Below are 6825 nucleotides of genomic sequence, written 5' to 3' on the forward strand. Positions count from 1 at the left end.
TAGAAGTGATTCAGTGATTTTGGTAAATTTATAGAGTTGGGCAGTCATTGCAGGTATCCAGTTTTAAAATGTCTCTGTTACCCAAAGAAATTTCCTTGTGTCCATTTACAGTTAATCCTCCAGCCCTTGGCAACCATCACTCTTTTTGTCTCTAAATTTCTGTAATCTTTTAACTAAGAGTTAAGAAGGGATTTTTTTTATCTTTCTGTATTTTACCTACAGAATCATTTTATTGATCATGCTAGGTTTTTCTTAATGAAACTGGCCCAGGCAGTGTTAACACATGGCCCTGCATGAACAGACTGTGCTCGCTGATGGTGATAAAGGAGCGTCTTGGGTTCCATTGTTTGTTCTCTTAAGTCAGAATATTTCAGTTTTGTGTTGACTCTACCATCTTTCTCATTGAACATTAACTAAAGGTAACTCTCAGCCTCATGTGCATGTCCACTTAAGTTATATCTTTCAAGAGAAGGGACCTGAAGGTTCTAATGTCTATGAGGCTTGGCTACTTCCATAGCAGCTTGAATGATAGCAGTCATTCTTCTTTGTACATCTACAGGTACAACTTAAAGAAACCATTGAAGATCTTCCTGGTAAAATGGATACTGAATTAGCAGAATCAGGATCCAATTTTAGTGTCGGACAAAGACAACTGGTATGCCTTGCCAGGGCAATTCTCAGGAAAAATCAGATATTGATTATTGATGAAGCGACGGCAAATGTGGATCCAAGGTATAAAGCTGAAGTCCATGTAACCTTGAGCCTACATCTTAAGTGTGTAAATGGGAAACACGGAATGATTCTGAGAAATGTTTCTAAGCACACTGTTTGCCCCAGAGATCACATTTTAACATGGATAACATTCATTCTGAAAAAACAGAAGAAGAAACCCAAACGTGTTTTCCAGTGTCAGTGATGTTATTCAGTATTCCAGGAGAGCTAGATTCCTAAAATCCACTCCCAATAATCAGTTTTAAGCAATTTGGGGGGAAGATATTTTTCATTGTTTTATGAAAATTAGTAAATTACTATATAGATTTTTTATAGAATAAGATTGTCCTAGAACATTTTAACATGCTTTTTAAAACATTGAATATATGTGATCTTTTTTTAAAAAAAAAACTCTATTGTGTAGGAGAGCTTTTTAAGTCTTAAGTCTACTTTTCCCATCTTTACGGAATTAAACTTAACTTCTTTGATTGCAGAACTGATGAGTTAATACAAAAGAAAATCCGGGAGAAATTTGCCCACTGCACCGTGCTAACCATTGCACACAGATTGAACACCATTATTGACAGCGACAGGATAATGGTGAGTCCTTCACCTGCAGAATTCCAGTTGCTTCCAATTATGTTCACTTTTTCAGTTTGTTCCTTCCTTGTAAAACTTGATAGAAACCCCTAGTAAGTTAATTTTCTGTTAATTTTGGCTCTCATTCCCAACAGTAATTCATATGCTTAACTACACCATCAGTGCCACTAACAATATATCCAATGTATCTCTTTGCATATACTCATATGCAAAAATCATATGTTAAAAGTTTACCATGAAAATGTTCCAAATCTAAGATTCAGCTTGTGATGCTAACTGTCGTACTACAGAGTAGTATCAAATAGAAGATCACAGTCATCGTCACTGTCACAGTTGTTTCAGCATGCTTGATCCCCTTAATGACAGACTTAGGTTTTTATATACTGCAAGGGGCTCGTTGGGTAAGGTTGCAGAACTTCTCAGCTGTTGGGACGTTCACAAGATATGTGTCACAGGGGAAGAGATGAGAAGATCTATCACAAATTATTTTCATAGAGGGCCTAGCCAGAAAAACAAATGAATCCAACAGAAAGGATTTAACAGGAAATTTGTTACATAGGAATTGGAGGGCCTAGAAAATGAAGGGAAACAGTGATAATTTTAGGAAGCAAGGCCAGGCACAGTGGCTCACACCTGTAATCTCAGCACTTTGGGAGGCCAAGGTGGGCAGATCACTTGAGGTCAGGAGTTCGAGACCAGCCTGGCCAACATGGTGAAACCCTGTCTCTACTAATAATACAAAAATTAGCTGGACGTGGTGGTGGGCGCCTGTAGCCTAAATGTATCATATAGACTTCTTGTTGGGATTTGCTGTTACAGCATTGATGACAGCTACTCCTTTTATTATCTAATGCTTGGAAGTGCTGTCAACTTAGAAGGTCTGATTAGTTAGGGAGACAGCAAGCAAGGACAGAACTTGGCAGACAAGTCAGTTGGTCACTCCTAAATCTGATCAGTCAGCATCAGACCACATAAATGCCTAGTTCACAAGCATCCCCTTGATCTATCAGCACTGTTACCATTATTGAAATGTGCCCATTAGTTTATTGCTTTATATACCAATCCCTCCAGGTAGCTTCTGAGAGCCTTAATTTTCTTCTCTCTGGATTAATGTCTTTATCTAAACTCTCAACATGGTTCTACAAAGCAATTTACAGTTGGCCCCTCCCTACCTTTTAGCCTTTCCTCACTCTGTTCTCTCTCTTTCCTTTGTAGTAAAAGCCACAGTCCTTTAGTTATTGTCCTTCAGTTCATCAAACGCAGCATTCACTGTTGTGGTCTTGCCCTCTCTACACTATGCACAATGGCGGCTTAGACTATGGTGTGAGCAGTGAAGATGGTGCAATGGATGGATTTGGAGTAAATAGCAAAGTAAAGCAACTGGACTGTGATGGATTGAATGTGAGATTTGAGGGAAGACAGGGGGAGTCAGTCCTGGTTTCTCTGTTTGGGACCTGACTATCTGGATGAATGGGGAAGACCTGGAAGAAATAAATTTGGAGAAGGGAAAGGCGAGCGTTCCCTTGGAGGATGTAACTGTTGAGATGACCTTACATTTCAGCATGGAACTTGCCTTCTCACTCCCAACTCCATTAGTGTCTCCATCTATGGCGATCTCTCCAGTGATATTGGGAGATCTTCCATTTAGGGCTTCCTGGCCATGAGGTCATCAGTGACATCACAGGAAGTCCTACTAGGAGGTGTAAATTTAAGTAAGGAGTCTTATTACAAGCTCTGAATTCTTCGTGAGAACTATTTTCCAATTTTTCTTAACAGGCAATGGCAGAATTCAGCCTCAGGGAACCCAGGAGACATGCATTCTGTAGTTTGAGATTGGGAACTGGCCTCTATGTTCCCTTGACCCCTAGCTGAAAGCTTCTCCCATATTCTAGAGCTTCTGATCATCAGCCACCTTTCAATTCAGGGGAACACCATAAATACTGTTCTTTCTCAGATCTTTGATTTTGGAGGTGTTTTTTTTCCCCCCCTTGCTTGTTTTAGAGATATCTTTACAGAAAACATGTGTTCTGTTCTGTTATTCTGAAAGCTGTGAAAACATAGAGACAAGTGAATCAGCTGCAAAGCTCAATGCTCCAGAGGGCAGGCTCAGGGAGTGGCTGGGGAAGTGACAGATGTTAATGAAGGACATAACCAACACTATTGTCATCGTGCAGTCATGGAATTGCACGTGCTTAAGGTGTAAATAATTACATTTTGTTGCATTGGTGAATACTTCTCCACAAAGACGGATGGATATGGTTTCGTTTACTGTAAGTAAATCAAACAAAAGGCTTGTTGGGAAACAACTGTGACCTAATTAATAGCTTTGTTTATGTGTTGACTCTCCAAAGGGATTTACCCAGTTTTGGTTCATTAAGTGCCATTAATGAGTTAAGCTTAGAATTTTATTTTATGAAGATGTTCTCTCAATTTTAACTTTATTAAACATGGTGTAGTCTTAATGACAGCTAATTTAATCTTCATTTGCTCAGTTGCCACAAAACAGTAGAGCAAGACGGACAAATTAGAAATCCTCTTTTTTCTAGTACGCACCACTATCTCCACATTAAAGACAGCTTCCTCCCTGTAGTTTTTAGGATTAGCTGGTTACTTGTGACCTGTTTTCCTTTCAGCCAATAGCACAGCCTTTTCCTCCAGTCCCTGCACACCTGTCCTTACAGCACTCTGGATTCTCCCTGGTAGCGTGAGTGAACAAGGAATAAGCGAATCTGCAGTTAGATAATTCTTCGGGAGTGAATTACAGAGAACCAAAACCAGGACTGAGAAATTCAGATTGTAGCTCTTTTCTTTGTAGGCAGTCTTATGGGTTTATAATGTATGTCTTTCTTTCTAAACCCAAATCTCTTTTTAGTAGAGTTTTCTCAGAGAAAACAAATGAGAAATCGTTCTAACAGAACCAGCTGGAGAAACACAACTCAAAGCTAACTTGAGTTTTATTTAAATTCTATGTTTCATCTTCATGGAACTTCTCTTTAAGAAACCGACAACGGCCACAATTAGAACATTTCAGAAGAGGAAAAATTACTTCTTAAAAACTATGCTGAGACATTTAATTAAAGTGTTCAGGGGGACAAAGAACTAATGTGAAGGAAGAAAGCACAAACTGGGGCTGGGTGTGGTGGCTCATGCCTGTAATCCCAGCATTTTGGGAGGTCGAGGAGGGCAGATCACCTGAGGTCAGAAGTTCGAGACCAGCCTGGCCACCATGGTGAAACCCCGTCTCTACTAAAAATACAGAAAAATTAGCCAGGCATGGTGCCGTGTGCCCATAATCCCAGCTACTCGGGAGGCCGAGGCAGGAGAATCTCTTGAACCCAGGAGGCAGAGGTTGCAGTGAGCCAAGATCACGCCACTGCACTCCAGCCTGGGCAACAGAGTGAGATCCATCTCACAAAAAAAGAAAAAAAAAAAGTACTAGGAGAATAAATACACACAATTATAGAGCTTTGGGGAAGTGGCTGAGTGGGTCACTGGGACCTACCCTTCATTTTCCCCAGGTGAGAAGAATCATTTACTGTTTTAAGACCTGGGACAGGATTTTGAGGAATCTTTGCCACATGCCATAGTACCTTGTCCCAGAGAAGAGTCACAGGCACCCATTTTATGCGTGAAGGAACCAATTTCTAACATCAGATGACTCTCCATACACCCCTTTCATCATGGCAGCCCAGAAGTGACCTCTGAAATGGAAACCCTCCCAACCTCACTCTGCCTGTTGCTAAATGGGGTTTCTCTGTATTGCTTGCTGCCATAGTGAAAGCTGTTTCGAGCTTTTCTTTTCCTATGGTCAGGCTTTTTTATCCTTCACCCTGTCCTGCCCCTCCCCTGTTCCTGAGGTCACCCCACTATCAGCGATGGCGTCCTGCCAATTAAATGGATTAAATTGTTTTGCAGTTGGTTCACTTAATTTTTATATCTAGGACAGCTACCTGGAATATCTGCAGATATGCAGGCCTGATAAACACATCTTCGTTGAGCTTATGTAACTGAGGAACTGACTAATGCATTCCAGTATAATGTGTTTTTCCTTGACCTTCTGGAGAGTAGCAGGTGATTTGAGGTTTGCATTGCTGGAGAGATCCTGGGGCAGCAGGACCGACATCAATGTGTGGCTTAGTTTATAGTTTTACTTGGGTAGAGGAAAGGTGAGGACTGGGCAGGAGAGTTCAGGACTATTTTCATATAGGTACAAAAGATATGAAGATACAAATTCGAGATTATACCCCTTTTTCTGTACAAAAAGAAAATTCAGAGTCACTTTATTTTGTTGTAAAAGCTCCAGAATCTTTGGTCAAATCGGTAAATACAGATTGAGTTCCCTAATCTGAAATCTGAAATGCTCCTAAATCTGAAACTTTTTGAGCTCTGATGTGAAGCTTGTAGGAGACCCTCATTGGGGCATTTCAGATTTTGGATTTTCGGATAAGTATGCTGGATCTGTAAGTATGTATAATGCAAACATTGCAAAATTCAAAAGTATCTGAAATCTGAAACACTTCTGGTCCCAGGCATTTCGTAAGTATACTCAACATGTATAAAGGCTAAGCGGGTAAAGTTCTATTCTTAGCATTGTTTTCCATGTGCATCCTAACTTGGCCCTTGTAGCATTTGATTGTTCTTTATTTTCTCTTTTCCAATATTTAATCTGGAGTCAAGCCTTAGCCCTCATTCCTGCTGTGTCTCCTTTTCGCTTTTCTCTCTCTTCTCTATAGCCATCAACTTGAGGCATGTGGTCCTCCAAGGCTATAGCCTGAATCCTGGCATCCCTATACCTCCTTCCTTATCTGTTTCCCAGGGCCAGCTAGACTCTTTCTCTGCTGGACCTCACTCTGTGGTCTTACCAGACTGCACCACTGGTCAGTCACTCAATCGTGCCCCGAATTTCACTTCCTTTGTATTTAACTTTTAGCCAGTGTGCATGGAGTGCCTGCTCACACATCATGTGCAATGCCAGGCCTTGGAGATGCAACAGTGAACCAGAGCAGTCACATAACCCTGCCCTTGAGGAAGTGATCAGTGGGCTGTCAGACCTCTTGGTGTCTGGAATGACCACTGTCCTCCCATCCCTCACCTCCACCACCATTTCTGTGTGTCCAAGTGTGTCCATTCCTCAAGGGCCAGTTTGCTATCTTCTCCTCCCTGAAGCTCCTCCTCAGAAATTTTGGCCAGTGGTGACTTCTGCTGCTGCTGAACTCCCGCTTGTTTTGCCTTTTTTCTGGCATTCTAGTCACTTGAGTGTTTTCTTCTGTCTTTATTTTTTATTTTTTATTTTTTTTGAGTGTAGGCTTCCTAAAAGCGGGGGCTGGTACTTACCCATTTCTGCCTCTTCCACAGCATCTAGCACAATGACATGAATGCAGAAAGTGTGCAATAAATGTGTGCTGAATAAATTCAGCAGTTCATGAAAGTTCATTTTCCTCCAATGTGTTCTGGCCGAGTGTCACTTGCTCATTATTAATCCTGAAACTTTAATGAAGTTTGTTTTCTTGGGCC

General features: G+C 41.0%; 1 protein-coding gene across 1 annotated transcript in view; it reads left to right on the forward strand.

Moving 5' to 3' along the window:
- ABCC4 (ATP-binding cassette, sub-family C (CFTR/MRP), member 4) overlaps positions 1 to 6825 on the forward strand; it is a 321328-nt gene that overhangs the window by 289064 nt on the left and 25439 nt on the right. The window lies entirely within an intron of this gene.

Source organism: Mandrillus leucophaeus, unplaced genomic scaffold (genome assembly GCF_000951045.1).
Source record: "Mandrillus leucophaeus isolate KB7577 unplaced genomic scaffold, Mleu.le_1.0 Scaffold520, whole genome shotgun sequence".
Classification (NCBI taxonomy): Eukaryota; Metazoa; Chordata; class Mammalia; order Primates; family Cercopithecidae; genus Mandrillus; species Mandrillus leucophaeus.